The sequence below is a fragment of the Giraffa tippelskirchi genome, chromosome 7, assembly GCF_054371585.1.
Source record: "Giraffa tippelskirchi isolate mGirTip1 chromosome 7, T2T-mGirTip1v1.2.pri, whole genome shotgun sequence".
Lineage (NCBI taxonomy): Eukaryota > Metazoa > Chordata > Mammalia > Artiodactyla > Giraffidae > Giraffa > Giraffa tippelskirchi.
Window position 1 is genome coordinate 4,753,597 of NC_137281.1, and position 19,702 is coordinate 4,773,298.

General features: G+C 44.6%; 1 pseudogene across 1 annotated transcript; it reads left to right on the top strand.

Annotated features, from left to right (window-relative positions):
• The first annotated feature begins 768 nt into the window (after nucleotides 1–768).
• On the top strand, nucleotides 769–19,415 carry LOC145515164 (bcl-2 homologous antagonist/killer pseudogene; annotated as a pseudogene). Its single transcript, XR_014060716.1, has 4 exons — nucleotides 769–1,823; nucleotides 7,763–7,924; nucleotides 10,817–10,943; nucleotides 16,356–19,415. The product of XR_014060716.1 is annotated as a bcl-2 homologous antagonist/killer pseudogene (transcript).
• Nucleotides 19,416–19,702: the final 287 nt, after the last annotated feature.

The window sequence follows — 19,702 nt, forward strand, 5'->3', positions numbered from 1 at the left end:
TCTTTTGGTCAGTCCAGAGGACTCTGTCTTTTTTTTTGTTTTGGCTGTGCTGAGCCTCTTTTTGCTGCACATGGGCTTTCTCTAGTTGCAGCAAGCAGAAGTGACTTTCTAGTTCTTGTGTGCAGGCTTCTCATTGCTGGGGCTACTGTTGTTGCAGAGCACAGGCTTTAGAGCACAGGCTCAGTACTTGTGTTGCACGGGCTTAGTTGCTCTGAGGCACGTGGTATCTTCCCACACCAGAGATCAAACCTGGGTCCTATGCATTGACAGGTAGATTATTTACCACTGGACCACCAGGGAAGTTCTACTGTTTTAACTGGGCGCTATGTATGTTAAAACACTGCCAAACAAAATTGGGGTCATCAGCTGTTAGGGAGCATTTAACAGGAGGCTTCCTGTGTGCTGTTTTTTGATCTGTCATGAATCCCCTCTTCCTTAGAGCTGGCAAGCTGCTCCCGGAGACTGAGGAATGCATGCATTTCCTTCGATAGCTTTTCCATATGGTGAAAAGTAACTATTTACGACCCTCTTCCTTTCTAATATGGACCATATGGTAAAAGTGATTATTTACAACCCTCTCTCTTTGATATGGATTCTAGCCTTATGTTTCCTTTAAAACTTGTAAGGTTTTTTTGATCCTTATCTTTGCTGAAAAAGCTGCCTGGTAAGACAGTATATATACCACACTATGTTGAATAAAACACCCTTGTTCCTTCAGAGCTTGGGTCTCCATATCTGTCTTCATCTCTCTCTCTCTCTCTCCTTCAGGCTAATTCTTTGGACCGCAGAGGGCCACTGAGCTTACTTACTTGCCCGAGCTTTCAAGACCTCGAGAGGGTGCCCTGTGCCTACGTAAGCGGCACAAACCCTTTGTCTTAGGGTTTTATTGGTTCTCTGCGTAAACCAGGGAATATCAGCCTCTTTCTTTCTTCTACTTGCTTATCGTTGACTCCGTACCACCACGTTCCAGTCCATTAAAGGACCCCAACAATCAACCAGTAACTGGGAGATCTGAAAACCAGGAGAGACTCCCCCAAACTTATCTGGACTTGGTGAAGAGGTGGATGGACCCAAGAGACCCTTCCTGAAATACCAAGGCCAGAATGTCCAAAGCACAGTATGGTGCCTGCTTTTCTCCATCCTGCATTCCCCTCAGGGTGCACTGTCGCTGGGCCACTGCAGTGACTAATAAGCTTGATCCTTGAAGAAGTGGAATGTCAAGACATTTTTCTCCTTAGAACTGTTAGTATGAAGTAGGCCTTTGTAAAAGTTGTGTGTTTCACATTCTCGCTTGTCATCCCTACACAAAGCCAGTTCTTGTTTACTTTAACTGCTTGAATTAATTCTAATTGCAGGACTACTCCTGGGTTCAGCTAGCACCCCACATCCAGCCCCACCCAACACCAAGCTGGCCACCAGACCAGGTTTCAGTTCCCAGGCCTCTGAATCACTTTGGCCTCATCAGCAGGACTCCAAATACAGTTTGGTTCAGTTGCTCAGTCATGTCCGACTCTGTGACCCCATGGACTGCAGCACGCCGGGCCTCCCTGTCCATCACCAACTCCCAGAGTTTACTCAAACTCATTGTGTCGGTGATGCCATCCAACCATCTCATCCTCTGTCGTCGGACATGTAGAACTCCAAATGTTATGCCAAAACCTTTCTTTCCATTGCGATTATCCCACAGAATTTTAAGGTTTTATTGAAAGTGTTACAGTTACTTAAAGTAATGAGCAATCAGTGGTGCAACACAAGACATGAGAGACCCTCAAGTACTACTTAACCCTGACAAGATACCCCTGGAACCAAACAGGAACAAGCAGGTAGGTGTAGGCTCTGCCAGGCCCAGCCTGGCACCGCTTGGCCCTACCCCTCACACGTCCAGACGCAGGCGTGTATCCTAGGCTCCGCCCCTCATTGTCCCTTTCCTCTGGAACCTACCGCTTGGGAATCTCTGGTGTCTTCCCCTCAAAAGACGTGCTGCTGCTGCTAAGTCGCTTCAGTCGTGTCCGACTCTGTGTGACCCCATAGCTGGCAGCCTACCAGGCTCCACTGTCCCTGGGATTCTCCAGGCAAGAATACTGGAGTGGGTTGCCATTTCCTTCTCCAGTGCATGAAAGGGAAAAGTGAAAGTGAAGTCGCTCAGTCGTGTCCGACTCTTAGTGACCCCATGGACTGAAGCCTGCCAGGCTCCTCCATCCATGGGATTTTCCAGGCAAAAGAGTACTGGAGTGGGGTGCCATTGCCTTCTCCGTCAAAGGACGTGAGTTTACAGCAATTCCTAAAGCTGAGACTTGTTAGGTGCAGTTGCCCCGGGAATAGTGAGGTACTGTGTTTTGCTTTTTAGTCTCGTTAAGCTTCCTTGGTGACTCAAGAGGTTAAAGCATCTGCCTGCAATGCAGGAGACCAGGGTTCGATCCCTGGGTCGGGAAGATCTCCTGGAGAAGGAAATGGCAACCCACTCCAGTATTTTTGCCTGGAGAATCCCATGGATGGAGGAGCCTGGTAGACTACAGTCCACGGAGTCACAAAGAGTTGGACACGACTGAGCGACTTCACTTTCACTTTTTTGTTAAGCTCCACCTGTAGGGTCCCCTCTACTCCATATCTGTGGTCTCGGGTCACTTCAGACCTTCCTAATCCCCCAGCCTTTCCTCCCCAAGTAAATTCACTTGTTACCTTGAGAGGCCCGTGGTCTAATTTCCTTTCAGTGTAAAATCCTGAGGTAACATATCGTGCACGAAATATATAGTAATTTATAGGGGGAAAGTCATTATAATTGAGACATGACACTTAATAATTTTGTAAATATACCAAAACACCTGTTCAGGAACTAGCTTAGAATTTCATCTTTGCATCTGGTGGTGGAGCTGGAGTTCTTTCTTGAGTGTTAGGTGTATTGCTGTCTTTTTCTGGTTTAAAAGACCAGGGTAATTAATTGACTACAGAGACTCTTCATTTTAGGAGATTATTGTCAGTGATGCTGGTTACTGGTATGAGCTATAGAATCAAAGAAAAATATAAAATGGACTCTATGCTCAGACATTTCTGACTCTTTGAGACCCCATGGAGTGTAGGCCGCCAGGCTCCTGTGTCCATGGGATTTCCCAGACAAGAATACTGGAGTGGGTTGCCATTTCCTAATCCTGGGGATCTTCTGACTCAGGGATAAAACCCCCGTCTCTTGCATCTCCATTGGCAGAAGGATTCTTTACCACTGAGCCACCTGGGAAGCCTCTTTGGTCTGATACTAGTGTTTTATTTGAATTAAAGAAGTGAGTTTTGGTTGGTAGTTTTCCAGTCAGTGAGACCCAGTGTGGATAATGCTGAATTATGGATTGCTGACAAGTGCAGTAGAAAGTGGTGTATAATAATGGGAAAATATCTTAAGAGATTGGAGAATCTGAAGACATTTGAGGGATAATTTTAGATTTTGTGCATTAAAGTTGACTGTCACTACACTAAACCTAAAATGATTATGTGGGGCAGGTGGACAAGGAGCAGTTAGCTTCAAGTAATGAGGCCTGGTTATTTGTGGGAATGTTGTTTGTGGAATATTGTCAGAGATAAAAAATTGGTTGAAAATGCTTCTAGCTAACAAACCTTTGATAGAGTTGAGTAGGAGTGGTTGTCTTAGTTAATTAAAATTAATTGGAGAAGGAAGGCTGTCCTGGAATTGTGAAGCCAGTGACATGAGTGCTGTACACAGCTGTGTGGGATGTAGAGACAGGGTTATTAACAGGCTCAGGTCTTGGTGTGCAACATGTGGGCTGATTGGATAATAAGATCTTAAGAATAGAAGCCTGTGAGGATTGGTAATCCTGTTAATGGGAGACTTAATCATGAGGGCTGTAGTAGGGAAACATTACTTTCAGCAGTTTATCTACTCAGAGTGGGGAATACTGATTTTACTCTGGTGAGAGTGGCCAGAAGCTTTGGAATCTAAGGGGCTATGAAGGAGGCCCCCCTTCCTTAAAGAGCTAGGGTCTCTTCTAGTTGGTTCAGTTAGGACAACAGGTGGCAGTGAGATTGGGGCCTTTCTCTGTGACTTCTTCACTGAGCTCAATCGAGCCAAATCTCAAGGACCTTTAAAACTGTGATATCCTCAGTTCCTGGCAAGTTTTCCCAGGAGGGCCAGCTTCTTGGTCTCCATACTGAGTACCCTTGCATTTGCGGCTTGTGTGTGTCTGTGTGTTGCCCCGGCCCAGTGGTGTCTGCTGTTTAGCCCTGTTGCTCAACAGAGCACAGAAAAGTGTTGAAAAAAATGGAAAAGTGGAGAGGAAGCTATCGGGGTTCTAGGAGAGTTGTGAGAGGAGGCAAGTTTCAGCCTCTGGATGAGCCCTCTGAATGGTGTGTGCGTGTGTCGCAAGCATAGTGGTGTGACCCAGTTCAAGCTCGCTCTGCTGCCTGCGAGAGAGGCCAGTGCTTCAGGGAGATGACTTCTTGAGGCAAACAATGGGACTTCGTTTTGAAAACCAGCCGACCAAGAAGATGGCTAACTAATATCTCAAAATAGCCATCTCGTTGGTGTCTGGATGCTAGATTCTTTTGTGAAACTAGAGAAAGAAGCAGTGAGGAAATAAACTCAGAAGGGCCATCAGTCTCGCAGTACATCTCAGGGACAGCCATCCTTCTGTGTTCCTCTCTCCTTTCCTGCAACCATTCACAGGTTGGGAGGTCAGAGTATCTCCCTGCGGGCTCAACAAAGGCACTTTAGTTTAACAGTCAGGCCAAGAGGTAGGGTCCTCTGAGGCCAGCCATTATGGATGATTACACTAACAACAGCAGTGAGAAGCAGGGCAAAGAAACAGTTCCAACTTGGAATCAGAATTGGCTCTTCACTGCAACAGCTGTGGGATCACGTTGTGTGGAACTGTTGACAAGGGTGGTCTCAGTTTTGACTGGAGGACCTGGATGTAGGCTCATGGCTAATTGTGTGTTGCCTGGAAGGGCGGGCATGCCATAGTGTCTTAGCTCAGTTTCCCTGGGACACAGATGCTGTGACTGAGGTTTGCGTGTGTTAGTTGACTGGGAAAGTCACGATCACACCTGAGAAGGAAGGAAGGAAGTGGACCTGGGAAGAGGACTGTCACCCTGCAGTGTGTTAGAACCAAGGCCTGAGCTGAGCCCACAGGGAGGGACGAGTGCATTGGTCCTGGAGGTGGGATCCAGAAAGTTCCCCACAGCATCGACTCCATGGAGTGGATTTTGTGATGTCTTTTGGAAGGGCAAGAATCATTATGCAACCTGTAAAATAACTGTTGGTAAAATCCCGTAGATCATTTTGTTGGTTACTTTCAGTATTTTCTGTTATTTTGAGTTGTAATGAAGAAGGTTTCCAATGCATTTGGAAGGAAAAAAAAAAAGAGACCTTGGAGTGTATCTTTGGAAGATGTTGAAGTCTCACTGGGGCATGTACATCAGCATACACATGTGCTTTTTCTTATTAGAGTTTGGAGATGACAGTTTTTGGGCTGGCTGAGGTCACTGTGACTGATAAGAAGCTGTCTTGAATCCGCTTTGCTGCTTGGGCACCTTCATGTGTATTATTCCATCATAAATGCATGAGTTGTTAAACCTTAGAATCTTTCTGGGGATTGCATAGCACGATGGGTGGATTATTACTGAATGTGTGGAGAGTGTGTTGAGCCAGATGAAATTTCATAAGGGTCTTTCAACCTCAAAGGAAAATGGTGGTAAACTTTGATGGCAGAGGGATTTCCTTAGGGAAGGAAAATCTCACGATGTAAGGAAGGATCAGGCTCCCCAGGTGGTGCTAGTGATAAAGAATCACCTGCCAATGCAGGAGACGTAAGAGACACGGGTTCGATCCCTGAGTCGAGAGGAGGGCATGGCAACCTACTCCATGAGCAGAGGAGTCTGGTGGACTACAGTCCATAGGATCACAAAGAGTCAGACATGACTAAAGCGACTTAGCTCACAGGCACAGGGAAGGATTATTCATAGTCTCCGAGGACCATCAGCTCCATAGCAATCTGTAGTACAAAGGCTTATTCTGCAGATGATGCAGCTGCTATTTCTTGCTGCCTGTGCAGTGGGGTTCTCTCCATGTCTTTCCAAATCACGTGCATGTGCCACATACTTGCACAACACAGATAAACAGGAACTCTTTTGAATGGTTGGTGGGAATGTAAATAGTGCATGGAAAACAGTATGGAGGTTCCTCAAATATTACAAATAGAACATGCGTAGGATCTCACAGTCTCACTTCTGATTATATATCCAAAGGAAGCAGAATCAGTATATTTTTTAAAATATTTGTTTATTTATTTGACTCCAGTGGGTCTTAGTTGTGGATCATGGGGTCTTCATTGCATCACACAGGACCTTTCATCATGACATGGGGGCTCTGGAGTACGCAGCCTCTATCTTTGCAGTGCATGGGCTTAGTTGCTCCGCCTCATGTGGGATCTTATGTCCCCATGCTATTTCTGAGGCTCCAGAAGCAAAAGGAGGGGTGTGCCCTGCTTTTATGAAGGATTGAACATGAGTTCTCTTTGTTGCAAGGCAGATTCTTAACCTGGAATTCCTGTGACCACCCGGAATGTCCTGTGAAAAATCAGTATTTTGAAGGAGTTACCTGCATTCGTATAACCAATATTTCTTTACTCACAACAATCATTTGTTGTAGAAATAACCTAAATGTCTGTTGACAAATAAGTCAGTTATAAAAACGTGTGTGTGACAGGCTTCCCAGGTAGTACCATTGGTAAAGAACCACCTGCCACTCCGGGAGACATAAGAGACGAAGGTTTGATCCCTGGGTTGGGAAGATGCCCTGAAGGAGGGCATGCCAATCCACTCCAGTATTCTTGCCTGGAGAATCCCATGGACAGAGGACCCTGGTAGGCTAAGGTCCATAGCGTCAGAAAAAGTAGGACACGACTGAAGTGTCTGAGCACACAGCACATGAGACGGACTGGGATCTGAGGCCCTTTGCTGCAGGGCTTGCTCCTGGACAAATGTCTCCTTGGGCAGCAGAACACAAAGACACTGTAAGGGACCAAAGAAACTGTGATCCCGCACATGTGCAGTCAGGGCAATTCTGAACGATAAGAAATTAAAAGGCCACAGGCCAGCTGCTATTTCTGAGGTTCCAGAAACAAAAGCAGGGGTGTGCCCATGATCTCTGCCCACAACAGCACCAAAGGGAGGGGAGGGCAGGGGCAGATCACCTCAGCTTCCATCCTGCCCAACCCACCAATCCCCCCTACCCTCACCCCATTTAGGGGACTGGCCTACCTCCCACTCCCACCTGTTGGAAAACAGCAAGGGCAGCTACTTTTTCTTGCTCTTACTGCGGCAGGAGCCACAATAAAGCCTTGTCTGAATTTGTCCTCTGGTCTGTTAATTATTTCTATTGATTAAAGACCCCAAGGTTCCAGGTAAGTTATGTACAAACACACACACACATATATACACATATATATAAGGACATATTATTCAGCCATAGAAATGTAGATTTTTGTCACTTAAGACAACTTGTGTGAATGTAGAGAACATTATTCTAAGTGAAGTAAGACAGAGAAAAACACGTATGTGCTAGCTTTCACGTGAAATATAAAGAAGTGACACTGAGTAGTAGCAGACAGTAGGATGGTGGTTATCTGGAACTGGGACATGGTGAAAATATATGGGAGATGTTGGTCCAAAGGTAGAGACTTTCAGATGTAAAATGAGTATATTCTGGGGAGCTTTGTGCAGCTTGCTGACTATAGTTAATCCTACTTTGTTACTACAGCTTGAAATTTGCTGAGAGGAAACGTTGTGTTCTCACCACACACACAAAAAAACATGGGAATTGGGAGTTGCTGTGTGTTTTGAATTGCTAAGTCGTGGGCAACTCTTTTGCAACCGAATGGACTGTGGCCCGCCAGGCTCCTCTGTCCATGGGTTTTCCCAGGTAAGAATGCTGGTATGGTTGCCATTTCCTTCTCTAGGAGATCTTTTTGAGGCGGGGATTGAACCCGAAACTCCTGCACTGGCAGGCAGATTGTTTGCTACTAGCCACCACGGAAGCCCATTTTGATTACTGGATTGTGATAAATATTTCACAGTGTACATAAGTCATATCATCACACTGTGCATGTTATATGTACACATACCCTTTTCATTAGTCAATTCAGCCTCAATAAAACTGGAAAAGTGGAGGGTATGCGGGGCTTGATTTCTTGAGTGGTACTCATTCAGGCTGTAAATTACGGCATTGAGGCATTTTGCAAATACCTTTGTACCCTGATTAGCGATTTCCCTTCAGAAAGTCTGGGTGGGGCTGATTCCCAGTAATATTTAAGGGGCCCCAGTGCACCTAGTGCTATGCCAAAGCCTTTGACTGTGTGGATCACAATAAACTGTGGAAGATTCTGAAAGAGATGGGAATACCAGACCATCTGACCTGTCTCTTGAGAAACCTGTATGCAGGTCAGGAAGCAACAGTTAGAACTGGACATGGAACAACAGACTGGTTCCAAATAGGAAAAGGAGTACGTCAAGGCTGTATATTGTCACCCTGCTTATTTAACTTATATGCAGAGTACATCATGAGAAACGGTGGGCTGGAAGAAATACAAGGTGGAATCAAGATTGCCGGGAGAAATATCAATAACCTCAGATATGCAGATGACACCACCCTTATGGCAGAAAGTGAAGAAGAACTAAAGAGCCTCTTGATGAAGGTGAAGGAGGAGAGTGAAAAAGTTGGCTTAAAGCTCAACGTTCAGAAAACTAAGATCATGGCATCTGGTCCCATCATTTCATGGGAAATAGATGGGGAAACAGTGGAAACAGTGTCAGACTTTATTTTTTTGGGCTCCAAAATCACTGCAGATGGTGACTGCAGCCATGAAATTAAAAGACGCTTACTCCTTGGAAGGAAGGTTATGGCCAACCTAGATAGCATATTTAAAAGCAGAGACATTACTTTGCCAACAAAAGTCTGTCTAGTCAAGGCTCTGGTTTTTCCAGTGGTCATGTATGGATGTGAGAGTTGGACGGTGAAGAAAGCTGAGCGCCGCAGAATTGATGCTTTTGAACTGTGGTGTTGGAGAAGACTCTTGAGAGTCCCTTGGACTGCAAGGAGATCCAATCAATCCATCCTAAAGGAGATCAATCCTGGTTGTTCATTGGAAGGGCTGATGTTGAAGCTGAAACTGCAATACTTTGGCCACCTCATGCGAAGAGTTGACTCATTGGAAAAGACCCTAATGCTGGGTAGGATTGGAGGCAGGAGGAGAAGGGGACGACAGAGGATGAGATGGTTGGATGGCATCAATGACTCAATGGGCATGGGTTTGGGTAGACTCCGGGAGTTGGTGATGGACAGGGAGGCCTGGCATGCTGCAGTTCATGGGGTCGCAAAGAGTCGGACACGACTGAGCAACTGAACTGAAATGAGTGCATCTAGCCTTGAGCATCAGGACTTTTGAGTCCTTCACTCCTGAAGGCTGAGGTACTCCACTCTGCGTGAGGATGGACTAGGGCCTGGTCTGTGACCTCAAGGGAATTATTGGGTCAGCTGAGGTCCCAAACACTGCTGTGTGTGTGTGACCTTATCTGGAGGGAAGTATGGTTGAAGAAAGTGTGTGAAAACTCCTTGTTCTTCTCAGTGTGGGTGTTTACTGTCCTGAGTCCCTCCTGTGACAGTGGCAGGAGAGGACTGTCTGTTCCACATGGTGAGGTCTTCCCTGTGTGTGTGTGGTTGGGGCACAAGAAAGGAATGTGTTAATTGTAAGCATTAAGCAACATTTTTTCAACTTGCATGACCTCTAAACACTCATGATACCTGAGGGAAAAGCTCAAAAGAGGAAGAAGAAAGAAAAGTCAGGGATGGCTTTTTCTCAGGTAAAGTCATATTATGAATTTATTCTCAGTCTGTTATTATTGAAATGCCCTTCTCTGTGCTAACTAATTATTCTGACGCTGAAGTATCCTACCTGACACCTTTCTATTCACATTCACCTGGGACCTTCTCTTAGTCCTTGTCATCTCCTCTTAGATCCCATCTTCCCATGACCTGGTGACCTGGCCCTTGTGAGGAGGCTCCCCTGGGCACCGCCCTGGGCAGGGCTTCTCATCCACAGGTTGGAGATGGGGTCTCAGTGCTTTTGGGCAGCAGGGATTGCTGAGGGCCCATCTGGATGCGCTGTCTGCTCTCTGTCAACCAGGGTAAAGAAACTGTATCTGGAAGTCAGTTATTAACATGCCCAGTACCTGAAAAATCTGGAAGCAGGAATCAGTTCTGACTTTTTATAGTACATTTAAAACTATATGAGGACCTCCTTCAATTTCTTAGTGTTTGGGAATGGAATGGAAAGTTCAGAAAGAGATCTCAGGACTAGATGGTGTTTCATATCATTGTCTGTTTTATCTTTTTTCTTCTTTTTCAGTTCCTTTTTTTTCCTTTTTTTTATTCTTTCCATTGTCTATTTAAACCATGAAATCAAGTTTACTAATTTTTTTGTCTTTTCTTCTTGGTTGCAAGTTGCATCTTGCAGGATATTGGTTCCTGAGGTGGAATTGAACCTAAAACCCCTGCAGTGGAAATGCAGGGTCTTAACCACTGGACCACCAGGGAAGTCCCAACTTTACTAATTTTGATTCATTGTTTATTTCAGAAACAATATTTAATGTAGGAAATTAGAGACAAACAATTTACTCCAAATAGCTTTCCATGGATTTATCATTTCTACTGAAATGATCCTTACCTCTTTTTCCTCTTCTCCTTTTGTGTGAAAAAAAAAAAAAAAAAAAAAAACCTCTACTCAGAGCCTATTGGTGAAATGTATTTTCATTTCAGGGACAGTTGACCTTCAAGGATGTGGCCATCAAATTCACTCCTGAGGAATGGGAATGCCTGAACGCTGTTCAGAGGGCCTTGTACAGGGATGTGATGATGGAGACCCTCAGAAATATGCTCTCTGTGGGTAAGGATAACTTGCCTTTGAAGTTTGGGATCTACCCTGGGGGTGTGTCTCTGCATTTTCTCTCGATGCCTCTTGGTAGCCTGTTTTTCGTGACTGAGCTCAAAGCCCTGTTGACTCAGACATGAAAAGCTTCATCATTGGCATTAGGAATTTAAACTTGTCTTTTCTTCAGGTGATCTGCCCACTATATGATACATAAGGAGTTTTTCCAGAGCTTAAGTATTTTTAAAGCTAATTTCAACCTTTTGAAATATCCAATTTCCTATTTTCTACCCCTATGGTCTTGGTTTAGTAGTTCTTTAAAAGTAATAGATACTTGCATATTGTACTATTCCCTATGCATCCAGAAGGAGGCAGAGAGTGAATGAATTTGTGAAGTATTTTTCTTTTCATCTTTAACGCTTTAGTCAATATTCACACCTTGGAATTCATCAGACAGTTCATGCTGGAAAGAAACCTATAAATGTGATGTATGTTGCAAGGCCTTTAGTCCAGATGCCAAGCTTGCAACTCATCAGAGAATTCACACTGGAGAGAAACCATATAAATGTGATATATGTGGCAAGGCCTGTAGTCAGACTGCAAGCCTTCTAGTTCATCGGAGAATTCATGCTGGAGAGAAACTGTATAAATGTGATGTTTGTGGCCAGTGCTTTACTCAAAATGCGAGCCTTGGAATTCTTCAGAGAATTCATACTAGAGAGAAAACTTACAAATGTAATGAATGTGACCAAGATTTCAACACACGTTCAGCTCTAACCAACCATCAAGCAGTTCATACAGGAAAGAAATCATATAAATATAATTTATGTGGCAAAGCCTTCCATTAAGGGTTTTATCTTATGGTTCATTGGAGAATTCATACTGGAGAGAAATCATATAAATGTGATGTGTATGGCCAGTGCTTTACTCAAAATGCACACCTTGGAATTCTTCTGGGAGTTCATGCTGGAGAGAAACCATATAAATGTGATATATGTGGCAAGACCTTCAGTCAAAGTGCAAATGGTATAGATCATTGGAGAATTCATACTGGAGAGAAACCATATAAATGTGATATTTGTGGCCGGTGCTTTACTCAAAATGCAAACCTTGGAAATTATCAGAGAATTCATACTGGAGAGAAACCTTACAAATGTAACATGTGTGACAAAGCCTTTAGTCAGATTTCTGGCCTTATAATTCATCATAGAACTCATACTAGAGAGAAATCATACAAATGTAATTAGTGTGGCAAAGCTTTCATTGCACATTCATCCATAACTGACCATTAGGCAAAACCATATAAATGTAATTTATATGTCAAAGCCTTCAGTCACAGGAATCATTCTGCAGATAATCAGTGAATCCATACTGGAGTGAAAACTTACAGATGTAATAAATGCAGTAAAGTATATCATCCTTTTGACCTTCAGAAAAGTCAAACTGTAGGAAAACTGCACAAACACGGTGGGTGTGGCAAAGCTTTGGATTCTGAGTTCAGAACTAACTAACCATCATGTAATGAATTCTGAGATCTTACCCATGTAGTGACTGTGGCAAGTGTTTTAGAAGGCATTCAAACCTTACAAATTATGAAAAAAAAAATCATACTGGAAAGAAGCCATACATGTAGAGTGCAGTAAATCTTAAGGGGACCATAAGGTAACCTGTACATGAGAGAAAGAATGTAAATGTAATATATGTGACCAGTGCTTCAATACAAGTCTCATTAGTCACATTATCAGGGAATTCATAATGCAGAGAAAGCAAATGTAATGAGTGGGGCAAATGCATCAGGTTGCATTCAGGCCTAAAAAGACATCAGGTGATGCATACGCAAGAGACCTTACAAATGTAATCACTGTGGTGAGGCTTTTGTCAGGTGTTTCCATTTAGGCTTCATGAGAAAATTGATACTATAATACATAGAAGCTATGTTGATGTAATGAGTGTGTCAAGGCTTTTAGACAACAGTCTGAATTTAAGATTCAGTAAAGAAGTCATTCTGAAGGAAAAGCTTACAAGTGATAATGAGTGTATAAAACCTTTACTCAGGGCTCATATCTCACCAATCATCAGATGATCCATACTAGGGAGATCCTTACAAGTGTATGTAATGTGGCAGGGCTTTTAGGTGCTGCCTTAAACTCAGGATTCATCAAATACTTTACACTTAGAAATGCAATGACTATGGCAGTTTTTACAATTACTACTCACTCTCTAGGTATGTAGGAATATATATCCTGGAGACAAGCCACACAGATATGTTTGTAGGAAGGAATTTTCTGAAACAGCAAAGTTTGGGGACGATACTAGAGCAATGCCTTACAGATGCAATCAGAGTGGAAAAAGTTTCACCTTGAGTTGAAGTGTTATGCAATAAGAGTCCATATTGAAGAGAAGTCATGGAACTGTGTTAGCAAGGGCTTTCTTAAGACTTCAGAGTGTATTAGACTTAAAAATATATGGCTTTCAAAGAAACCACACAAAAATTGTGCATGCTATTTCCTCTAAAATCAGGAACAAGGCAAGGGTGCCCACTCTCACCACTACTATTCAACATAGTTTTGGAAGTCCTAGCCACAGCAGTCAGAGAAGAAAAAGAAATAAAAGGAATCCAGATTGGAAAAGAAGTAAAATTCTTACTGTTTGCAGATGACACGATCCTCTACATAGAAAACCCTAAAGATACCACCAGAAAATTACTAGAGCTAATCAATGAACCATAGTCAAGTCTAGTCAAGACTATGGTTTTTCCAGTGGTCATGTATGGATGTGAGAGTTGGACGGTGAAGAAAGCTGAGCGCCGAAGAATTGATGCTTTTGAACTGTGGTGTTGGAGAAGACTCTTGAGAGTCCCTTGGACTGCAAGGAGATCCAATCAATCCATCCTAAAAGAGATCAATCCTGGGTGTTCATTGGAAGGTCTGATGTTGAAGCTGAAACTCCAATACTTTGGCCACCTCATGTGAAGGGTTGACTCATTGGAAAAGACCCTAATGCTGGGTAGGATTGGGGGCGGAAGGAGAAGGGGACGACAGAGAATGAGATGGTTGGATGGCATAACCGACTCGATGGACATGGGTTTGGGTGGACTCCGGGAGTTGGTGATGGACAGAGAGGCCTGGTGTGCTGCAATTCATGGGGTCGCAAAGAGTCAGACACGACTGAGCAACTGAACTGAACTGAATCAATGAATATAGTAAAGTTGCAGGATATAAAATTAATACTCAGAAATCCCTTGCATTACTATATACTAACAGTGAAAAAACAGAAAGAGAAACTAAGGCAACAATCCCATTCACCATTTCAATGAAAAGAATAAAGTACTTATGAATAAATTCACCTAAGGAAACAAAAAGACTTATGTATAGAAAACTATAAAACACTAATGAAAGAAAGATGACACAAATAGATGGAGAAATATACCATGTTCATGGGTTGGAAGAATCAATATAGTGAAAATGAGTATTCTACCCAAAGCAATCTATAGATTCAATGCAATCCTGATCAAGCTACCAACAGTAGTTTTCACTGAACTAGAACAAATAATTTTAAAATTTGTATGGAAACACAAAAAACCTCGAATAGGCAAAGCAATCTTGAGAAAGAAGAATGGAACTGGAGGGATCAACCTTCCCGACTGCAGACTGTACTGCAAAGCTACAGTCCTTAAGACGTTATGGTACTGGCATAAAGACAGAAATATAGATCATTGGAACAATATAGAAAGCCCAGAGATAAACCCACACACCTATGAACACCTTATCTTTGACAAAGGAGGCAAAAATATACAATGGAGAGAAGACAATCTCTTTAACAAGTGGTGCTGGGAAAACTGGTCAACCACCTGTAAAAGAATGAAACACTTTTTAAAACCATACACAAAAATAAACTCAAAGTGGATTAAAGAGCTAAGTGTAAGACCAGAAACTATAAAACTCTTAGAGGAAAACATAGGCAGAACACTTTTTGACCTAAATCACAGCAAGATCCACTATGACCCACCTCCCAGAGTAATGGAAATGAAAACAAAAAGAAACAGATGGGACCTAATTAAACTTAAAAGCTTTTGCATAACGAAGGAAACTATAAGCAAGGTGAAAAGGCAGCCTTCAGAATGGGAGAAAATAATAGCAAATGAAACAACTGACCGTTAATCTCCAAAATATACAAGCAGTTCATGCAGCTCAATTCCAGAAAAATAAACAACCCAATTAAAAAGTGGGCCAAAGAACTAAACAGACATTTCTCCATGGGAGACATACAGATTGCTAACAAACACATGAAGAGATGCTCAACATCACTCATTATCAGAGAAATGCAAATCAAAACCACAATGAGCTACCATCTCACGCTGGCCATAATGGCTGCCATCAAAAAGTCTACAAACTGGTGGGAGGGGGTTTGGGATGGGGGACCAGGTATACTCATGTCTGATTCATGTCAGTGTATGGCAAAAACCACCACAATATTGTAAAGTAATTAGCCTCCAATTAAAATTAATTAATTAATTTTTAAAAAGTCTACAAACAATAAATGCTGGAGAAGATGTGGAGAAAAGGGAACCCTCTTACACTGTTGGTGGGAATGCAAACTACTATGGAGAACATAGTGGCTGTACTAGAGATAGAACTGCCATATGACCCAGCAATCCCACTGCTGGGCATACACACCAAGAAAACCAGAACTGAAAGAGACACATGTACCCCAGTGTTCATTGCAGCACTGTTTACAATAGCTAGGACATGGAAGTAGCCTAGATATCCATCGGCAGACGAATGGATAAGGAAGTTGTGGTACATATACACAGTGGAATATTATTCAACTATAAAAAGGAATGCATTTGAGTCAGTTCTAATGAGGTGGATGAAACTGGAGCCTATTATACAGAGTGAAGTAAGTCAGAAAGAGAAACACCAATACAGTATATTAACACATATATATGGAATTTAGAAAGACAAAAACAACACCCCTATATGCAAGACAGCAAAAGAGACACAGATGTAAAGAACAGACTTTTGGACTATGTGGGAGAAGGTGAGGGTGGGATGAGAGAATAGCACTAAAACATGTATATTACTATATTTAAAATAGATGACCAGTGCAAGTTCAATGCATGAAGCAGGGCACTCAAAGCTGGTGCTCTGGGACAACCCAGAGGGATGGGGTGAGGCAGGATGTGGGAGGAGAGTTCAGGATTGGGGGGGACACATGTATACCTGTGGCTGATTCATGTTGATGTATGCCAAAAACCACCATAATATTATAAAGTAATTAGCCTCCAATTAAAATAATTAATTTTTTTAAAAAGTTGTATATGCTAAAGCTTTAGCCAAAGATTAAAACTATGGAACATGAGAGGATTTATATTGGAGAGCAGGCTTGCACAGGTAATAAATGTTGTATTGCTTTTCATCATATTTTCAGACCTTGTGCATAATGAAGTAATTCATGCAAGTCAGAAACTGTACAGATATACTGAATGTCAAAACAACTTTAAGAAACCGTATGTTTTTAAGATTCACCAAGAAATTCGTATTTTTGAGAATCCTTTCAAGTGTAATGAATTTGTCAAACTTTTGGACCAGTTCTTACAGCAGACTACACATAAGACAATTCATATTAGGAACAAATAAATCTTTAGTTCTCTGACCTCAGTCTGCAATATTATGTAGTATAGAAAAATTATATTAAATATATTGAGCCCGCCTCAGGCCACAGGCTGTGGCTTCGCATCCGGCGGCCGCCGAGCGACTTCCTCTAGAGGGAGCTGACGGGAGCCGCGAGCTGCCGGCGCCTCTATGATCGCCACAGCCCCGCGGGTCCCTAGGGCCGCGCTGGGACCGGCAGAGGCTGCACTCCAGACACCGGGGATCCACTGACATCCCTTCCTGGAAGCGAGGCCTGGGGACCCGACCCTGGGAGCAGCCCCTGGCCCCTCACGACCTCTGGCCTCCGCCCCGCTGGGCCATCCCGGGCCTGGGCCAGGGTCCGGGAAGGACCTGAGGAATGGCTTCCGGACAAGGCCCAGGTCCCCCTGAGCAGGGCTGCGACGAGCCTGACCCCTCCTCCACCTCGGAGGAGCAGGTAGCCCGGGACACGGAGGAGGTCTTCCGCAGCTATGTCTTTTACCGCCATCAGCAAGAGCAGGAGGCTGAGGGGGCAGCTGCGCCTACTGACCCAGAGATGGTCACCTTGCACCCAGAACCCAGCAGCACCATGGGGCAGGTGGGTCGCCAGCTCGCCATCATCGGGGACGACATCAACCGGCGCTACGACACGGAGTTCCAGGCCATGCTGCAGCACCTGCAGCCGACAGCAGACAATGCCTATGAGTATTTCACCAAGATCGCTTCCAGCCTGTTTGAGAGCGGCATCAACTGGGGCCGCGTGGTGGCTCTGCTGGGCTTCGGCTACCGCCTGGCCCTCCACGTCTACCAGCGCGGCCTGACCGGCTTCCTGGGCCAGGTGACCTGCTTCGTGGCCGACTTCATGCTGCGTCGCTGCATCGCCCGGTGGATCGCGCAGAGGGGTGGCTGGGTGGCAGCCCTGGACTTGGGGAACGGCCCCATCAAGAACGTAGCCATAGTTCTGGCTGTGGTTTTGTTGGGCCAGTTTGTGGTACGAAGATTCTTCAAGTCATGACTCCTGGAGGGGCCCTTTGGGGTCCTGAGACCCCTGTGTGGACTTTGGCCCTGGCTTCTCCCCTCACCTCCCCTCCAGCAGGGGTGTCCCCCTGCCCCTCATTAAGAGCACAGAAGCTTTAGTTAAGTGAGCACTCCAGCTTTGGAGGGCCCTTGCCCAGGGGCATCCATCAGACTGCCGGGTGTTCCAACACTGCATGGTGCTAACGGGCCCCCTCTCAGAGGGGGGCGGTGGCCTCTCCCTTAGCTCTCTGGGACCCCCTCAGCCCTGTCTGCTTGGTGCTGGGGAGACTGATAACTTGGGGAAGCTAGAGGCTGGGAACCACTTCTCCCAAGTTGTCATTAACAGTTTTAGCTTTTTATAATACCCTTGGGAGGGCACCCCTCCCTTCCCACCACTCTGCCCAAAGCCAGGACATCTGGGCTATGGGGGTTAGTAGCTCTACCCTTCCCCAGATTCAGCAGCTCTGGAAGGTTGAGCTTGAAAGCTGGGCGTGGAGCCCAGTCCTGGACCTTCCTAAGCATCACATTCCCTGGGAACAGGACTGGGGGAGCAGGGGGTGGGACGAGGTACTGCTCGGCTCCCCCCAGCCCCTGTTCCCACCCCCAGCCCCCCGCCCCCGCCCATACTGACTTTGCAGGTGGACTCTCAGGGATTCGGGGTGGGGTGGGGTGCAGGCCAGAGCTCCTGAGGGCCTCTTCCTCCCACGTGTTACCCCTTGCTCCCACCCGTCACTACAAGCAGAGCTCGCCACAGCCCCCTACTCCAGGGGAGGAAGGGAGGGGCCCCCGCCTCGCCTGGACTACAGGGTTTAGGACTGCGGTTTGTCATTGTCAGGGAAGGAAGGAGGAGTAGGGAGCGCATCTTGAAGTTTCCGAGTAAGAGAAGGGCTAGAAACACCACTAGGAACCCCAGGACGGGGGGCCTCCCTTCTGGCCTGGGCACAGTGTAATCCGGGGGTATGCACAGGAACTGTGAATACTTGAATTCCGCCCCCAACCTCTACCCTCCGCACCCCACACCTGCCTGAGCCCCTCCTGATGGTGGGGTCAAGTGCCTCGTCTGTCTTGCACAGCTGAGGGATTCAGAGGTCAGGGGAGAGGAGTTCTTGATTAAACCAAATGCAGGGAGGGGACGTAGAGGGAGCCGGCTGGCCACCTCCCACCCTCTGAGTGTATCTGAAAATAAACTGCAACCCCCACTCAAAAAAAAAATAAAATAAAATAAATATATTGAAGGTTATAGCATATGTATGTTAAATATGTTGAAACTTAAGACATATGTAGAAATAGCCCATTATCTTCAGTGTGTAAATATTTAATTACTTGAGTTTTCTTAAGAAGATGACATTACTATTTATGACTTTCCTGCAGAAGTTTCAAAAGCATTTTGTTTTATTTTATAGCTTTCTCACAGGTATTTCATGATGGTCTCTGAAAAGCAATCAGTGAGATGAAGGGGTTGACTTCGTTAGGTGTAGTTAATTCATATCCATCTTTCCTTGGATAGCGGGGACACAGAATTGTCAAATTCAGTGGTGTATGAATTAGCATCAGGAATGGGCAGAGAATAATGTAAAACTATGACATGATTTATCATGCTCACTATATTCAGGGTACCCTTCCATACATAGACCACAGTGTGTTTTTGGACAGGGTGCCATACCATCTGACCATCAAGAGAGCAGTTTTCTGAGTGGATTTTAATCAGAAAAAGTCAAATAGTATGTATATGTGTATAGTTCACATTTAATTTCTGCCATTACCGTTTGCTACTGTTTTATTCAGAATGTATCATGGGTCTCCTGTCTTGATTAATAAACTTTAGTCACTTTTGTCACAACCCTGGATGAATTATGTTCCTCCCACTACACAGTTTTATCCCACTTCAGTGCTTTGTGAAAGTGAAAAGTGTTAGTAGCTTAGTCGTGTCCAACTCTTTGCGACCCCATGAACTGTAACCTACCAGGATCCTTTGTCCATGCAATTCTCCAGGGAAGAATATTGGAGTGGGTTGCCATTTCTTGAGATGTTCCCAACCCAGGGGTCAAACCTGAGTCTCCTGCATTGCAGGTGGATTCTTTACTGTTTGAGCCACCAGGGAAGCCAGTACTTTGTAACAGAAGCTAA